Source organism: Agelaius phoeniceus, unplaced genomic scaffold, assembly GCF_051311805.1.
Source record: "Agelaius phoeniceus isolate bAgePho1 unplaced genomic scaffold, bAgePho1.hap1 Scaffold_105, whole genome shotgun sequence".
Lineage (NCBI taxonomy): Eukaryota > Metazoa > Chordata > Aves > Passeriformes > Icteridae > Agelaius > Agelaius phoeniceus.
Window position 1 is genome coordinate 2,389,076 of NW_027509873.1, and position 17,646 is coordinate 2,406,721.

Below are 17,646 nucleotides of genomic sequence, written 5' to 3' on the forward strand. Positions count from 1 at the left end.
CCTGCCTTGGCTTCCCTGGGACACAGGAGCCTCTGGAAATCAGCACCGCCAGCCGCGTTCCCAGCTTGGAGCAGCTGCTGCTGGCGGGCAGATGCTGCCAGTTCCACTGCTGCCAAAGGGGAAGAACGGCAGAGCAGGGGAAGAGATGTACATACACAGCAGCCCTGGGAACATCCAATAAACATGCAGATATATGGGGTGATTGGTTAGGAATTACTTCAGCTGCTATGCCAATAGTGCTTTCTCTCCTGGTTCTGTACAATGCTTTGGGCCATTTTCTTGGTCTGGTTTCCTTTGCTTGGGTCCCATCTGAATGCTCACTTGGGGTACAGGCTGTAGGTGCTTGGGGCACTCTTGGAGTTCCTCTTGGATCCCTTCAACAACAGGGTTTGGCCCATGGGGGGAGTTTGTGCTGCTTTGTGTCAGAGGAGAACTTCCGAGGCCATTTTGTGTTTGCTGTAGGGAAGGTTGGTTACTGCTTTGCATAAATTCACAGACTAACATGCTTTGTGATGCTTTGCTTTGTCATACTTTGCTTTGTGATATCAGGGCATGGTTGCCACATCGTCGTGGTGACATCAGAAGGTTGCCTTGTTGCACGGAAGGCCTCAGTGCCAGAGCAGCCCTAGGGCTTGCTGAGATCAGGAGCATCCTCCTGATTGTGGCCTTTGTCAGTGTGTAGCTGCACACTGACAGGAGTCTTGGCTTTTGTAGTGTTGGGGTAAACTTGAACAACAGTGCTACAATGATTGAGCAACTCGCTGCTGCAGTTTGCACCATGTATGGCACTGTTTATTCCGCCTATTTCATGACTAGCCTGGCAAGTAAGTAGAGGTTTCAACTCTATTTAGGTTAGGGTGTAAGCTAACCTGGCTTTTGCATGTCTTCCTGCTCTTTCTTAGTGGCTGGGTTGATTTTGAAAGAGAAAGAGCATTAGGATGCCAGTGGTTTGGTAAAGCTCCTGTCAGGGCGTTCAGCTAAAAAGGGGGTGCCTGTAGCCACAGGGGCAGCATTTGCAAGGGAACCTGCAGGGCTTCCGTTCCCTCCACGGGAGAGTCTGTGGCAGCAGAGTCTGTCATTTCCTCAGTTTGCTGGATCAAGCAGGACAACTTCCAAAATGCAGACTGGGAGGCCTTCTCAGAAGGCCTTCTAAAGACTTTGTAATTCTCCCCAGAACTGAGGGACAGCTTCTTTTATTCTAAATTTTGTAATGAAAGGATTTGACTGTCTATTTTGACCCTTGACTGAGTGCTAAAATAGTGATTCCCTTTGCAGTGAAGTGCAAACTCTAAAGCCATGAGTGTCTGCTCCTGAGCCCTGGAGCTGCTGCTGTGCTGTTTCACAGTAGAACTGCCACAGCTCAGGGGGATTTTGGGGAAGCTTTTCTGGGTGACTGTTTTCAGCAACTTAATGGGAATTAGTGCATGCAACTTCTGTTTTTTAAAAAAGTACCTGAAAGACAAGAGAACAAGAGCTGCTTTATCTGTTGAACAGAACAGAAGCATGGAGTGTTGAAGAACAATTTGCATTTTCTTGATCACGTTTGTATTCATTTACTGGCTAAACAGGCCGAAGTGTAGGCACAACCAAGATTATTGTCCTGATCTCTTGCTGGCTGTGTGAAAGAAGTATGTCACGTGGAGGGATGTTGATAAAGAAAAATACTCTCTGTTTGGGTTGACTTCTTCTCTTCTGTGGGATTCAGCAGCCCAGGCAGTTTTCTCACACGCCTTGTTCATTTTCCCTTGCCCACTCCAGATCACATGATCCGTGTATTCAGAGGTGCTGATCCTGAGGTGAGTGAGAAAGGAACATTTCATGTTCCTGGTGCTTAAGAATTGTAGAGCAAGCTGTGAGCTTGGCCTGTGGCCGCAGAGTGTAGAGGGCCAGCTGGGTAGGCTGAAAGAAAATCCATTTCCATGTCTGCAGCAGCAATAACAAAGGCATTGCTGGCCTTTTCCTGATTTTCCATTTCAGAACTTTCAAGGAATGAAAAGCTCATTTTGCAGAGAGAATGTTGCTTCTTGATAGTAGCCAGGGCATAATGTCTAATTCAGAACTATTAGCAATTCTGTTGAATTAGCCCATTTAAATTCAGTTGCAGTGACTTAGAATCCCATTGTTCTCAAAGTTTCTGATTTGTCCTTAGTACAGCTGGTTGTAGAAATAGAGCTGAATAGAATAAAGTGCTGAATAGAAATAATGTTATAAATTATAGGTAACTTTCTGTCCCTCACACTGCTGTCTGTCCACAGATCACAGAACCAACAGCAGTCTCTCCTCTGGCTCCCTCTGCTCATGGAGAGGAGGCCAAAGAGGAGGCAAATGAGGTGGATGAGCGCCAGCCTCCAGCTGTGGTCACACCACAGCCTGACCATTCTGAGCCAGTAAGTGCCAGTTGTGTGTGCTGCTGTCTTTGGTGCAAGGCAGAGCTGCAAGTTTCTGACCAGCCGGCACTTGCTGTTGCTGGCTGAGGATGCTGAGTGCTGGAGTCCTGCCAGGACCTGGTGATTGCCCCCAGCCTGTGACAGCTGGACAATGGGCTTTGATCTGTCATGCTTAGGCAGCAGCTTCCTGGCATTTGGACAGGGGCCAGCCTGGAGCATGAATGCTGCCTGATCCCAGAGCAGGGAGCATGTCAAAGACACTGTGCTCAGCCTTGTCAGATACATAGGGGACACTGTGGCATGGAGGGACCTGTCCCCCTGCACAGACTGGCCAAGTAGCTGCAGGCACAAAAAAATGCTGATCTGACCACACAAGCTCTTTGTGGTGCTTTGTCCCCACAAACTTCTTGGGTGTGCTTACTTGGGACTATTTCAGAGACACGCTGGGGATGTAGAGCTGCTGCTTGAAGTCAGGGATTTTGGTGCCTTTGTTGTCAGGTTGCTCTTCTGCCTCTTCAGGCAGAGCAGCCAGTAGCAGAGCAGATAGGTGCTCTGAGTCTGCCTGTTTCTTGGTCTTTGATAAGCTGCAAGGAGATGACTGTGTTGTCCATGAAGCTGGGGGGGGCATTCTTGTCTAGTGTGGCAAAAGAAACAAAGTGAGTAGTTCTGAACCCTTCTTCTGAGGCAAAAACCAGACGCTGCATGTGTCTGTTGATACCTTCTATTGTGTAGTTTGCTTTGAAAACTGCATTGGAGCCTGGAGTGGGAGCAAAGCTGCAAGTCCTTGACTGCTGTCTTGTAATGCTAAATCCAGGATGTACACCTTGCAATGATGCCTGCTGTATCTGAAGTGAAATGGGCACCTTTGTGGCTGGGGAGCTGCGTGGGCCAAAAGGACGCAGGGCTGGCGGCCTTGAGCCGCTGAAGATGAGGCAGCGTGTGGCCAGGGGGCCAAGAAGGGCCAGGGCACGGTGGCCGTGTCAGCAGCAGGGGGGCAGCAGGAGCAGGGCAGCGAGCGTGGCCTGTGCTGGGCAGCGCTGCGGCCACCGCTGCAGTGCTGGGTGCAGCTGTGGGCCCTGGGAAGCAGAAAGTCCTTGAGGGGCTGCAGCGCGTGCACAGAAGGACAGGGGAGCTGGGCAAGGGGGTGCAGCACAAGGCCAGCGAGGAGGTGCTGAGGGAGCTTTAGCCTGGACAATGGGGGCTCATGAGGGACCTTCAGGCAGACTTCCATAGATCCCTGCCTTAGATCCATAGATCCAATGCTCAGCACAAGGGCTGTTTCCCTGCCAAACATCCCTTCACTGCATCCAAGTGCTTTAGACACTGGAGTAGGTAACACTTTCATATTTTGTTTGTTTATTTGTTTGTTTGTTTGCTAGAAGGAGAAGCCTTGTGTAATTTCTCCTTCTCCAGGGAGCAAGGGAGCTTTTTCTCAATCTTTCCTGCCCTTTTCCAGCACTGGTGGAAACACATCACTTTCAGGTTAACAGCTCCCGTGTCTTTTGGCAGCCCAGGGAATCAGTGTGTGTTGTATTTGGGAATTGAGCAGGAAATCAATGCCCTTGCATTCCAGCTGGTGCTCAGAGATTAGAGGAGCTGGGAGGGGCTGGGCTGCATTTCTGATTCCAGCCACTTTAGCACCATCAGTGTGCTCGAGTCCAAGAGAAGAACTTGCCCGAGCACAGATGCACAAAGAGTGCAGTTCCCAGTGCAATGCTCTGGGTCTGATTGCATTCCATAAGGACCCACACGCTCCAGATTCCCCAAGAGTGTGGGTTACTGAAGCAACAGGAGAGCAAGTTCAGGATGGCTGCAGATCGGGGCACTGCTACCGAGTGTTGATGTGTGTAGCGACAGAAAGGACAGTATTGATTCAGGGTGACCCCCACGTGGTGAATAATGTGCTTTGACTCTATGATTTAGAAGGTTAAACAAATGCTTTCTTAAGCTATGTTATATCACACTAGTACTATATTAAAACTATACTAAAGAGATACTATACTAAAAAGCTACTAAAGAAAAACTTGTGACTGTCTCCAGACAGTCACGACACAGCTTTTATCTAATTGGCTAATCAAGCTAAACAACTATCACTAAAATCCAATTAACAAATCACTTTCAGTAAACAATCACTAGAACACATTCTACATGTACTAAACAACAAGAACAGCAAGTAGAGATAATAATTGTTTTCTCTTCTTCTCTAAGTTTCTCACTACCTCCCCTTAAAAAAAACCTAGGAGAGAGAATTATATCTCTCTGTGTTCAAAGAATGTAAATACCACAGTACAGTAAAGAGAGATTATAAAAGTGAGATCTGTCTGTCTATCTATCTATTTGAATCTTCCTGGCTCTGCTCCAAAGCAGTGGAAGATGCAAAGCTCACCTAAAGGCATCCCTTCAGGAGAGGAGTAGAGACAAGTTCCATTGACTGATCCTGAGCAGGCAGAGATGTTTCCCCCTCCAGAGATGGTTGTTTTTTCCCCTCATGTTTTCTACTCCAGCCTTTTCTGACCTGAAGCCTTCTTTTTATCCTTTAAATTTTTGCATGTCCTAAGGGAGTGGAACTATCCCATGCTGTAGCTGGGGTTTGTTCACTTTGCCCATACATGCATTACATGACACATGGTTTCCTTTGCTGGCATCCCCAGGGTTGTGTAAGTGCATTTGTTAATGGGGCCTTATGAGAAACTGTTACTGCTGGTCAGAATTCTCAGTTGACAAAAGAGGGAGAAGAAACACCTTGGTCCTCCTCCATATACTGAGATGGCCATAGAGGTTCTCTGACTTCCATCAGAGATCTTTGCATGCATCCTTATCTCCTGAATGACCCCATTTTCTAACAAGAGTGTAGATGTCAGGAAGGAGGAATGCTGGTGCAGGCCTGAAGGGAATGTGAACTCCAGAAGTGTCTCTCACAAGGAGTGAGCTCACCCAGGAAGCCACCTGCAGGGCCAGGATGGAGCTGTGGGACAGGGCGGGGTGTCAGTCACCACTGAAAGACAAAGAGGACATGGCAGAAGCAGAGGGAGGCCCTCACCAGACCCTTGAGAAATGCCACACCTTCCCTGTCAGCTGCCTGAGAGGCTGTTGGAGCTTCAGCCCCAGATGGCCCCTGATTGTAGGGCCAGGGTCACTTTGGAATCTGTGCCTCCCCACGGGCAGAGAAGGACCCAGCAGAGCAGCAGCACAGTGCTTTGGGAGCGTGTGAGCCCAGCAGTCTTTGAGTCTTGGCCCACAAAGGTCGTACGGGAAGGTGAAACCCATCTTGTCTTGCTTTCTGTGCAGGTGCTTCTAGAGAAAGAGCAGGAGCAGACTGCCTTATCTGAGATGCCATGCCAGATTCAGGGAGAGCTGTTCCCTGCCCGAGAGCAGGAAGAGCAGCTCAGGCAGCAGGTGGAAGAGCCACAGGAGAATGGCCAGGTAAGCCTGACTGGCCAGGGGACAGAGGGAAGGGCAGGAAGAGGGGCATAAACCAGAGCTCCTGGGACTGAGGAGGCCAGGAAGTCCCACAGGCACTGAAAGGACAGAGCCTTGGAATCTGCAGAGACCAGCACCGGGACAGGATGGTTACAGTGGAAGCAGAGCTGGGGAGGGAAGCAGAAAGAAGGGGCTGAATAAATGTGATTTTGAGGCTAAAAGAGGGAAAAGCTGATCTTGATGGCAGCTCTCAGTCACTTGCTCTGCTTTTGTGTGTACAGAACATCAAGGCAGAGCCACAAGCAGAGCTGCCTGAAGCTCAGAGTGACATCATGGCAGCAAAGAGGAGGAATGAAGACATCCAAGAGGAGAAGAATCTCCCTATGCAGAGGGGCAATCAACAAAAACAGGTGAATGAAGGAATGGCAGCCACTCCATTCATGAAAGAGAGTCCTTTCCGTTGTTGTTTACAGAAAATTGATGAACAGGTGCAGGCACAGCTGCAGGAAACTGAGGCTAGGATCAAGGCAAGGAAGAAGAGGCTAGACGAAAAAATTAAAATCACCAAAGAGAAAATTAATTGCCTCCTTCAGGAACAAAAGGCTCTAGAAAAGCAAGTGAGTGAAACAGCAATAGCCACTGCAGTCACCCAAGGGGTGGTTTCTGCCCTCCTTGCCTTTCCAGTGCAGAGCAGCAGGGGGTGGGTGATGCCTCTGAGGCCATCCTGATGAGGCTTCTGTCAGAGCTGCTCTGAAGGGCACTTCCTGGTCTGCTGAATCTCAGCTGATGCTCTAGACAGTGGCATTACTCCCTTGGCCATTTAGCCAGCACTCATCCGAATGAACTCCTGCTGGCTTCTTCCAGGTGACCTTGTTTCTTGAGGTGTTTTTGCAGGTGAACATGGTCACTCACGTAGATCTGGAATACGAGCTACAAGCTGTCTGTATCCCTTGTGAATCTGCTCCTGTCCTTTTCTTTACTTTCTTCCCAGTCGATGACTCCTGGCTGACGGGGACAAGCTGTAGTCTCTGACTGCTTTGTTCTGTTTGACTTGAGGTGGAAGTGTTGCCATCCTACCTGGCAGCCTGCAGAGAGTTCCAGCAAATGATGGGCAACCAAGAGCCCCGAGGCTGGCATGAGGCCCAGGAACTGAACCATCCAGAGATGCTGCAGGATGAGCACCTCCCGAGGAAGGTGCAGAAAAAGAGAATTTCATGGCAGGAGGTAGAACATTAGAATGAGGAGCTGCAAATGTATCTGCAGACCTAGGAGGGGGAAAGGAGTCTTTGGGAGGAAGTGGAGGGGTCGTTGCTGCAGTCATCCTTTAGAACAAGAAACTGGCTATGACCTCAAGTAAAACCAGCCTTTGGTTTTGACCATTTGGTTTCACAAGTGGACATCCAAAGCAATCCAGTTGAAGAGCTCTGCATGTGGCTGACAGGAGCTTCCCAAGGGCTTGCATTTCAAATGGCAATCTCTCTTGCATTTCAGGGCAATCTCTGCCACACCTTCCTGACATAAACTCATTTCTTGTCTCAGACCTACACCGACTCTGACACTGAAGCTGCTGCAGAAGCAGCAGTGCTGTCCCAAGGAGCCTTTGCTCTCCAGCTGAAGAAGTGGAGCCTGAGCACTTGGTTCACCTCCCGTGCTGACCCAGCTGCTGCTCAGCAACAGGAGATGGCGGGTGACTCCCTGGAGCAACTGAGTACGTCTGGTATCTTTCTTATCTGAGGGACAGTGTATTGTGTGCACGTGTCAGCATAGCTGTACCAAAGGGTTCTCCTCAGTTTAGTGTCACAGAAGTGCTGGCGTTGCTCCGAGGCAGCAAGAGAGAGCTCTGGGTGTTCCTGCTGCCTCTGAGGGCAGCTTAGACTGGCTGGAGTTTGCCTGGGCTTCCCTCTCTGCCAAAGGCAGAAGCAGGGATTGTTCCTGGATCAGCAGAAGGCTGTGACTGCTTGAGTCCTAGCCACTGGCAGAAGCCCTGCTGAGATCAGTCTCTAGGAGAACACATCAAGCCCTTTGTGATTCTGCAGCACAACCCAATGAATCTGCTTCTTGCCCTTAACAGCTGCCAGTTCTGTGCTCTCAGAGAAGATCTGGTAGGGTTGAGAAGAGAGCCCAGTGGATTCTGTGTCTACCATCACCTGTTGGGACAAAAAGGGCACTGATCTGCGCCTCGGTGTGGCTGATCTCAAAGCCCATCCTGCTGTGTCCTGAATGGGGGCAACAGCTTGTACAGGGCTCAGGCTCCCTCTGGCTTCTTCCAGTCAGTGCCTGTCAGTGCTCATGCTTGGGCTTTGCCAGCCTTGTTGTGGTCGCTGCCCTGCCCCTGAGGGCTGGTGGGAGTGCAGAGGCTGGAGCCTTCCTTAGCTGGGAGGGTCCCGCTGCTGCCCGGCTGCTGCAGCGCGCAGCTGCCTGAGGCAGCAGCCCCTTCTCTGGGCCGGCTGCTGCGTCGCACGGCCCGGACTCACAAGAGGGTCAGCATCTCCTCTGGGCAGCTCTCTGTGTCACAGGGCGCCTGAGGAGCACAGCTGTCCTCTGTGCCCATGCCCGCTGTGCCGAGTTGGGAAGATGGGGACGTGTGCGGTGCCGAGAGGGCGAGTGCAATGGGAGCGACTGATCCGCGCTGTCGGGGTGGAGAGAAGCGGCGTGGTTCTTCACGCAGGGCACGGGCAAGGGCGTCTTTGAGCTCAGCCTGCTCATAAAGGGTGAGGGCCCTGATGCTGAAAGCCCCGTCGGGATTGCTTCTAGCATGAGCTGCTCTGGTTTACAAACGCAGAGGCATTCTTCTGGCAAACTGCTGCAAGCTGGAAAAGATGGGAACACTTGGCAATAATTCCTCCTGTTCTGAACTTGACATCTGTTCAGAGGAATTGATTCTAGATGTCCAGGTGCATTTAATCTTAGCAAGTAGGAAACCTTTTCTAAATCTCACAGTGTTTATTCCCAAGAAAACAAAGGCACTGTTAGTTCCAGCTCTCCTTAATGTTTCTAGATGACAAACTTACTTGCCTTGGTAGGTATTCTCTTCTGGTCTCAGTCTCTGAATGTATCTCCCTGTGCTTCGCTGTGTGTCTGCTGTCAAGAGGTCTCTCACTTCAAAGGATGCTAGAAATCAGTCTCTGTGCCAGCCACTTGTGCTGTGGACCTGCTGTTCTTTACTTGTTGTTCCAGTTCCTGTTCCTGTTGTTGTTAGCCAGCTGTCCACAAAGGGAGGGCTCAGAGCCCCAGACAGTGGGGCTGCCTCTTGTATCTCCTAGAAGCTGGGATCTCTGCTTTAAAGTGAACATCTTGCATTTTGTTTCCCTCAGGGAGAATGGCGAAGATGGAAAATCCTATTATAAAATACATTGAACTGGAAAATATTGGCAGTGGGTGAGTCCAAGCAATGTTAATTTTACCAAACTATGCATCAGGTGTTTTGCTGGTGGAATAGGTATCAAGTGTGAAGTCAGACAAGCTGCAAATGTGTTCAGGCACTGGGCTTAGATTGTCAGTGCTGATCAGAATTTCTAAGTGTGCTCAGAAGGCATTGTCAAAGACATCTCCATGCTTCCAGTGTCCTGCAGGTCTTAGGCATTTACAGCACAGATCTCCTGCGTGGGCTGGCTTTCACTGCAAGATCTAAATGGCTTCTCCTTTCTCTGCTTCTCTTTTGTTTCTAGGACTTTTGGAGATGTTTGTAAAGCACTCGACACTGCCACAGGAGGAGAGGTAACTGTCAACAGCACCTGCAGATTCTGCTGCACTCGAGGGCTTTCCCCTCTGGTGTGAGCTGTGGCTGGAGCTTTGGGCAGAGCTGTGCTGAAAAGGCACAAGAAGCACAGACTGGTGCCAGCCCACAAAATGCATTTGGGACTTTGTCCTCCTCAGCTGCCGGAAGGAAGGCACGGAGGGCAGCGGTTCCTTTCAGAGAAGGACGCGCTCACTCGCTCTCCATTGCTGAAACAAAGGTGGTGCCTTCGAGCACCTCACTGCTCTTTGGGGCTACAGCTTCAGAGTCCTGAAGTCTCATTTCTGGCTGCCAGCAAATACATCTGAAAGTTACTAGTAGTTCCTTAGCCACCTGCTGCACTTGGGAACTGCACACAGGGAGAGATCTGCAAGGCGTCCCTGAAAGCCCTAAGCCCTGCCCATAGCCCAGGATGTATCCACAGAGTTTTAAGGCATGGATTGCTTCTTCTGAGTCGCAAACAAAGCAGCAGAGAGTGTGGTCAGAGCTTTGTGGGTGATAACTGAGACACTGCTGTTACCAAGTGGTCAAGGCAAAATGTCAGTGGCCCCACGTGTCCTGTAACTGGCTCCCAAGGGAGCAGAGAAATGGGCTGTTGGAACGTCAGTTCCTAATTACTGCAGTGCCTAATCACAAGGCAGTTTGGCACAGCTCAGCTGTGTCATTGCAAAATCACTCGCTCCATGTGCCTTGTGGTCTTGTGCCACCAACCTCTCAGGTTACTGATTTTCAATGTCATTTTAGGTGGTCATAAAGAAAATACATCTTCAAGGACTGAGGAAGAAGGAACTAAAAGTCAATGAACTCATGGTCATGAAGGTGAATAGGAATCCCAACCTGGTCAATTGTTTAGACAGGTGAGTTGTGCTTTTGTCCCATGAATGTTTGTTCACATATTGCAAACATGCAAGGTAAAATCCCACTTTGGTCACTGGCAGAAAATAGAGCTGTAATTATTGGCTAATTATTATTGCTCTTTTCATCTCCAGTGGATGGGAAGAGATTGCATTTTGTCTGCATGAGTCTTCACTGGCATATGGTATTTGAAAATTGTTCAAAAACCCGGATGAGTCGTGTCTTACTAAATCAATGATCTCTATATTCACAGCCACCACTTTGTTTTGGAGCTTGATTTTTTTCAAGTGTCTTCTTACGTCCAGGTAAACTAACAAAGATTTCCCTTGGATTGTTGCCACTGTTTTCCATTGCTATGCATGCCAGGAAGACTAGGTGCTTTTTTCCAGAAACACCATACGTGACAGGTTTTTTATCTGGGCTGTTACTAAACTGCACATTTTGTTTGCTGCCCATCTAAGACATCTCCTTTTTCACAGCTGTGCCTTTCTCCTTGAGACTGCACAGATGGCAAACAAAGCACAGCCAAGAGGGAATGTCTATTCCTTTATTTTGTCTTTGTCTCAAAGGGACCTGAAAAGAAGAATCAACCCGTCTTTTCCACACAGCAACCTAGCCATGTACATTCATCTCCACGCCCTTGTTTCCTTCTTTCAGCTACCTTGTGGGTGAGGAGCTCTGGCTGGTTATGGAGTACATGGATGGAGGCACTCTGAGCAATGTCATCAGCAAGACCTACCTGTCTGAAGATGAGATGGCAGCCATCAGTCAGGAGGTCAGCAATCCCATCCGTGTTTCCAAGGGCTTGGGCAGGATTGTCTGGGAAACAGGGGCTCAGAGCTGGAGTGATTTCCTGTGCCAAGCTTTGTTTCTGTGTTGCTGCTATTCTATGGGCAAGTAAAAGCATCTCAAGTGAAAGGCCTGCCAGTGCCCCTGCACTCCCTGTACTCAGTGCCAGTACTCTTATCTCCTGCTGTTGTATTCTCGCTCTGTCTCTTGTATTTATATTTGCTGTTCTCCACCTTGCCTCTCTAAATGTTTGCCTGGAGTCTGTCTTCACTGCATTCCTTGCCTGTAAAAGCAAAGGTGCTGGTGGCAGGATTTGAAATGATCAGCAAAGAAAAAAGACTCATGTCTCACAGTCCTCAGCTGAAAAGGATAGTAGTGCAGCCAAAATGCTCTTTGCTTCCAGAAAGTGACTGGTGGGATACTTCCAAGCCTGTGCTGAGGCCAGCAAGAAAATCTTTGTCATGCAGCCTCCCACCCAAAAGTGATCCGCTTCACACCAAAGGGAGGGACTTTTCCTTTCAAAACCCCTCCTTTGTCCTCTGCATGGAAAAAGCACGTCCACTGCAGCAGGAGTCATCCTGGCTGGTTTGCAGGGCACAGCCTACAACAGCAGGTGCTGTTGCTCTTTCAAAAGCTGACGTGCCTTTCCTTAGAAAGGTCCTGCTCTGCAAGTGTTGGAGCAGCAAGTTCTTCCTCTCAGTGGCCATTACTGTTCTGCCATTACTCTCCATTCCCCTGGAGAGGGAATCTTTTAGATTCTTTGTTTCCTTTCTTGTGTGATGAAATCACATCACTCATTTTTGCCCTCCTGTTTCTGTTTTCTCGCTCAGTGCCTGCAAGGACTGCATTTTCTGCACTCAAACCGCGTCATCCACCAAGATGTGAAGAGCTGCAACATCCTTCTCAAAACCGACGGCTCTGTCAAGCTGGGTCAGTATATTCTTGGTCAGGTGCAGCGTTCCAGGGATGTGGGTGTGGGGCTGCTTGGAGTGACTGCCAGCTCCCCAGAAATGGTGCTGGTGGCAGTGCAGGGACCCCTGCTGCGAGCTGAAGGCACAGTTGCAACGTGCACAGAGGTATAAGGAACCACAAGCAGTCAAGAGTGGCGTTGCTCTGTGTGTGTCCCTTCCAGACAGAGGGAGCTACAATCTAAAGCTTCAGGGGCATAAAGTCCACTGCTGTGAGCAGCATTAAGAAACCTGGGTTTTTTTGGAAGCGGCCAATTCCATACTCCCTTGGCTAAAGCCCCAAGGAAATCGAGCGTGCACAGTTCTCCAGGAGATTCAACAGCACATTCTTAGCCTGAGAGTGGGGAATTCTTTTGCTTTATTTCCTGATTGGAGCTGGCTTTCATGGTTTGTTGTTTTCTCCACAGCTGACTTTGGCCTCTTTGCTCAGCTCACCCCTGAGCAGGGCAGACGGAGCTGCGTGGCCGGCACTCCTGGGTGGCTGGCGCCTGAAGTGGTGACAGGTCAACCATATGGCCCCAAAGTGGACATATGGTCTTTGGGAATCGTGGGCATCGAAATGGTGGAACGAGAAGTTCCTCACTGGAATGCAACTCCTGTCTTGGTAAGGTGCAAATACTCACCGATCCCACTGTCTTTCTCACCTGTCCCATGTTCTGTGTGCCATTGGACAAAATCCCATTGCCATCTGCTGGCACCACTTCCACCAAGGTCTCCTTCTAAAAATGCCCCTGCAACACATCAGCATCTGCTGTAGCTTTGGTTGTATCAGAAAGGGAAGTGGCAGTTCAGAAACCTAACCAGTTCAGAAACCTGCCATTTTGGCCTCCAGCCATGCCTGACATTTCTCACTTGTTTTTTGAACAATGTTGGAACTCTGTTTCTGAAGGACAAGAATTTTTCAGTGGAGAGGGTAGACATGTGATAAATATCCTGAGAAATGGAGGTTAGACCTTCCCAGTTTCAATTTTATAGAAAACATAAGAAAAAAGGAAAAAGAAAAGTAAACAAAAAAGAAAAAGAGAAAAAACCTACTACCAAACCAACTGCCCAAGCAGTTCTGCTCTCTTTCTCATTTTTTAAACACAGCTCTTCTCTTCCATTCTCTAGCATCTTTTCCAAATGCTGTGGGTCTTTGAAACTTTCAGGCTTTCAAGTCATCTGTACATGGTTCAGTCATGTGTGTGGGTGGCCTGGATAAGTTTAGGATGTGTTTTTCTCCGACTGCAGTTAGAATTGTTTGCCAAACCCTTGGCTGTTTCTTGGTACTTTAACAAGTTGATGAGCTTGCAGGCAGGTGCCTGGGCTGGGATCCAACGTGGGCAGTTGACACTGGTGCTGTGTTTCTTTACCACAGGAGCAGGGCCATCCCTGGCCTGCACAGTTCTAATGACAGGGAGGACTCCAGCTCCCCACCATGGCCAGTGGCTGAGCTCAGCTGAGAGTCAGGATAAAACCTTCTTTGTCACCTCTGGTGATGTGGGAAAAGGAAAGAAAGCCGCATAAATTATTTGTACACAAGGGGAGTGCATTGCCATTTCTGGATTTGAAATTCTCCTTTGGGTTAAAGAGGATAATAGCAAAGTCTCTTTGGTCACCATCTATTTCAGTGCCACAAGCACAGAGTTATCGTTACAGTGGTGGGCATTTTTATGGAGACTCCAAGGCCTCTTGCCATTAATATTTTTGTCTATTTGAGATGGATTCTGCAAGTTGAGGTTTGGAACTTGGAACTTGGAACTTGATAGTTCCAAGTTGGTGTCCTATGTTTCTAAATACCATCTTGCAAAAGCAGAATGAGCTCTCTCCCTCTGACTTGTCAGCATGTTAGAGCTTGGTTCCACACGAACCACACTGGATAACGATCAGCCAATGTCTTGCCAATCTACACTGTAATTCCTTGGCCTGAGGAGTATCAGAAAGACCTGCTGAGCTCCATGGACACTGTCAGCTGCATGGAAGTGAGCATCCTTGGCCTTGCTGAAGAAACTGGAGCTCAGCTTAGGTTAGATGCTCTTGAGCAGGAGAAAGGCTGGAATCGTCAGGTGTTTCCAGAGGCCTGCGTGCCCAGAGGGACTGAGCTCTGGGGAGCAGCTGGATGTTTCTGCACATCATGGAAAGGGATTGCCAGACAGCTCAAGCCTCACCACAGGCAAACACTCCCCAGCTCTTCTCAGGCAACATTTGCTTTGGGTTTCAAGTTGTTCCCACTTGTCTGTCTGTGAAGATGCCCCTAAAACCACAAGGCAAGCCTCTCAGAACTGGTGTTACATTTCCAGAAATGAAGAAAAGAAGCCCAAACACAAGAAAGTTGCTAAGGCACCAGTTTTTAGAGAGGAACTTACCCCACTGTGCAGTTTCTTCTCACTGGGAAACATGCTTCAAACTGGGGCATGAGGGTGTAAAGGCCACAGAGTCTCTTCTGCTTCTTGTGCAGTGCTGCTGAAACACTCAGTGATCGTGTTTCTCTCCTAGCCCAAGCCACATTCTGCACGTCACCAAGCCAGAGCCTGGTGATGTGGAGAGCCTGCCAAAACCTCCCATTTGTTTCCTGGCACTTTCTGGGATGGGCCTACCATTAATGCATTGACTTGAGTAGCCAAATGAGTAGAGGGTGACCGTAGGGATGGAACCTCTCCTTCTGATTTGACCATGAAAAGTTTTTCTTTTCCATGTAAGGAAAGCAGAAATTTTCAGGCTGCTGAGAGACAGAGCTGCAGGTGGCTCCTGTGTGTCCAAGCAGGTGTTTTCATCCCAGTACATTTGTGCATGCATCTTAATGTGTCTGTGTTGAAGATGAGATTCCAAATGTTTGTTTCCTTACCTGAGGAACACCTGGTGGATTTCCTTTCTTTCCTTCCAATTCCCATTGTTTTCAAGAACAAAGCAAAAAGCTTGATTAGTTTTGTTTTATGGCAGCTGCTCTTAAGGGACCAAGAAGCACCGCAGAGATACTTTTCCATGTACTAACCCTTGGATATAGTAGAGTTAGTATAGCAAAGTCCTTCTTCCAAAAAGCCTCTCAAGCTGGTATGAATCTTCAGGGAAGGAAATGTGCTTGTGGTGATGTAGCTCCCACTAACTAGGTCAGTCAATGAAATCAGCTGCCAAGGCAAGATCTGTGGGATGTTGGAAAAGCTGTGGCTGCATCGGAGTTTGGGTTTTTGGTTGGTAAAGGAAAGTCATCTCTGGGTCTCTGCCAGGGCAGAAACTGCCACTGCAGAGTGGAGCTTAATCAATGGGACCCAGGAGAGCAGTTACAGATAGGAAAGAAGCAGGTGTAGCCTGGTGTCTCCTTTTTCCCCAGCCTCAACTCCTGATAGCCACAGGAGGAAGACAAAAGCTGCAGCAGCCCAACCTATTCTCATCTTGCCTGCGTGACTTCCTGAGCTGCTGCCTGCAGAGAGACGAGGCGCGGCGCTGGTCTGCCAAGGAGCTCCTGCAGGTAAAATGTGAAGGGGCTGCGGGTGAAACAGGGTCTGAGGGATGGGCTCCTCCTCCACTCAAGTCCAAGGCATCAGATGAGCCCCCTTCCTCCTCACCTCCACTCTTGGTGCTCTTCAAATGAAAACAATGAGGAATCCTAGACTGGGCTGGGCTGGCAGGGCCCTGTAAAGGTCCTGTGGTGCAAGTGTCCTGCAATGAGCAGGGACATCTTTAAAGAGATCAGGTTGCTCAGAGCCCTTTGCCATCGGAGCTGGAATGGTTGCAGGGATGGGGCACCTACAAGCTCTTGGGGCAAGCTGTGCCAGGGTGGCACCATGCTCCGAGTAAACAAGTTCTTCCTTAGACCTACTCTGATTAGATGCCCTTTGTGTTTAAAAATATTTGTCCATATCCTATTGTAACCGACCCTGTTAAAGATGTCTCCCACTTTCTTCAAAGCTACTCTGAAGTCTTGGAAAGTGGCAATAAAGTCTCCCTGGGGCCTATTCTTCACAAAACTGAATAACTCCACCTCTTCTCTGCATTTCCTGAGCAGAGAGGTGCTCTGTCCTCTGACTGTTTCTGTTGCCGTCTTTTCTAATTTGGTGGAGTGTTCAGTTTTATCTAATGGCAAAAGAATTGAAGCAGAGCAATGCAGGGTACAGAGACATGAAATGGTGGTGGAGGAACCCAAGGAAGCCAGTCCCAGCTGAGCAGTCAGAGATTTGGCTGTGGCAGGAGGGGCTGTGGGGGCTCACTGTGAGCCTCTGAGGGGCCCTGGTTTGTGCCCCCCAGCCCACCCTTGGAGGTTTCTGGCACGCAAACAGGGACAGCTGGGAGGGACTTGTCCCAGCCCCATCTGCTGCCTGGCACGCTCAAGCAGACGGGAACTGCGCCAGGGTTACTGCCAGGTTGTGTGGCAGAGAGGGAACTGCAGGACCCAGTGCCAATGGGCTGGCCCTGCTGGGAAGGAAGGTGCCATCCAGCACACGAGGGGCAGGGCATGGAAAGACAGACATTGCTTTCTGTCCCTGTGGGAATTAGCACAGTGCCTGTCTTTCAAAGACAGGGACCTATGTGAGTCATTGGAGTTTCCTGAAAGGAAGATAACCCAGGGACAGAAAGCACCATTTCTAGAGCACTGGCAGGGCAAAGATCCCAACAAGATAAAGAAACCTGAATAAATGGATGAGTGGGATTCTGGGCCAGGTTTGCCTGTGATGGCAGGGTCCTGCACATGACTGCTGGGTAGCAGATGGTGCCATTGCTCCTCTTTCTGGGTCTTTTTAGGACCCAGAGCAATCCCGATTGAGCCTGTGAAGTACTGAGCTTGGAAAGTAATGGTTCACTCTTCACTGTTCTTTGTCTTTTTGTATTTTTTTTTGTTTGTTTGTTTGTTTTATTTTCTTTTGGGTTTTTTTGGGGGGTTTTGTTTGTTTTCTTTTTTCTTTTTTCTTTTTTTTTTTTTTTGTATTTGTTTTTGGTTTTTGGGGTTTTTTTTGTGAACAGCATCCATTTGTAACATCAGCCGAGGCTGCATCCACCCTGAGACCACTCATCATCTCAATGAAGAGGAGGATGGAGAAGCAAACAGTGCTATAATCATATCAGGACCATTTTCTCCATAGCCATCTTAGAGTAGGATTTAGAGTAGGACTGTAGAGTAGGATTTAGAGTAGGAGTATGTGGAGAAAAGACAAAAGACTGCACAATTCAATGTGAATCAAGGACAAGCCGTTTATTGTGCTTCTAAACATAGTTTATAATTAGTTCCTATCCTAAAGGTTTCTATAGATATGCATTGTTTGGTTGGTTGCTGCACTTTGTCCAGCATCTCTTGACTGGTAGCTCTATTTTGTCCTGAGGCAAGCACGCATCTTTTCCTTAATCTAATTGGTAGATGCTGTAAGGGTCATTTTATTTGGGTTGCTACCCCTTTGTCTGTCAGCAACTCTTCTGCTTCACCTTTTTATCCACAAAGTTGAATGCAGCTTTATTAAAAACCTGACCTAGTTCTAGAAGGTTAGTTAGTTTAGTTAGCTCCAGAGGTTAGGCTGGTTCATTT

General features: G+C 48.8%; 1 pseudogene; it reads left to right on the forward strand.

Moving 5' to 3' along the window:
* Positions 1-502: 502 nt before the first annotated feature.
* On the forward strand, positions 503-17,183 carry LOC129133783 (uncharacterized; annotated as a pseudogene).
* Positions 17,184-17,646: the final 463 nt, after the last annotated feature.